A 941-nucleotide genomic window follows, 5' to 3' on the forward strand; every position below is an offset into this window, starting at 1 on the left:
AACCTCTAATTTTTGCATATTGTATAGGATCACAAATACTTTATATGCTGTGTTTCCATGAGAAATACCTTGGCCCTCTGCTAGTTGGACGATTGCTTGCTGTCTTGAAATGCAATGTGAAATATCTGCTCAGACTTCACTAGGGGTGGGAGGAGCTTTGGACATGCTCTGAAAATTGCACTGGCCCTGGCACTGTAGGAGCCCTGGCTGCAGCTCTGGCTCTGGCTCGCTCTTCTTCAGCTCTCAAAGCTTCTTCATACCAGGATGCAAAGGCACTGCACTTGGTATCATTGACATTAGCCCCAAACTCCCACATTCTTTTATATATCTATATCTATCATGGAAGCACTCCATATTAGTTTACAAAGATCATGCTCATTATTTTTTATAGCTGTATAGTACTCCACTCTGTGGATATATATCATGTTCCTTCAGTTAACATGTTCATGGATATGTAAGTATTTTCATACGCTTGTGGATGGCTCTTCAGGGTTACTTTCTGAAAACTCTAATTACTGGCTCAAATGTAAAAGCATATTTAGTTTTCTGATAATACCAAGTTGTGTTTAGGGTCTAATCTTATTCTTTGACATGTTGCTGTCAAAGAATGAGATTAGTACATTATCTAACACTATATACAAAAATAAACTGAAAATGGATTAGAGACCTAGTATGAGTGGAAACTATAAAACCCTTAGAAGGCACTATGAGTGGGCCATTCTTTGATATAATTGATAATAATATTTCTTTGGATCTGTCTCCTAATGCTAGGAAAATAAAAGCAAAAATAAATAAATGAGATGTATTTAAAGGTAAAAACTTTTGCACAGCAAAGGAAACCATCAGCAAAATGAAAAGACAACCTACTATATGGGAAAAAATATTTGCCAATGATATAACCAATAAGGGGTTAATATCCAAAATATATGAACAGCTTACAT

Source organism: Bison bison, unplaced genomic scaffold (assembly GCF_000754665.1).
Source record: "Bison bison bison isolate TAMUID 2011002044 unplaced genomic scaffold, Bison_UMD1.0 scf7180017864058, whole genome shotgun sequence".
Classification (NCBI taxonomy): domain Eukaryota; kingdom Metazoa; phylum Chordata; class Mammalia; order Artiodactyla; family Bovidae; genus Bison; species Bison bison.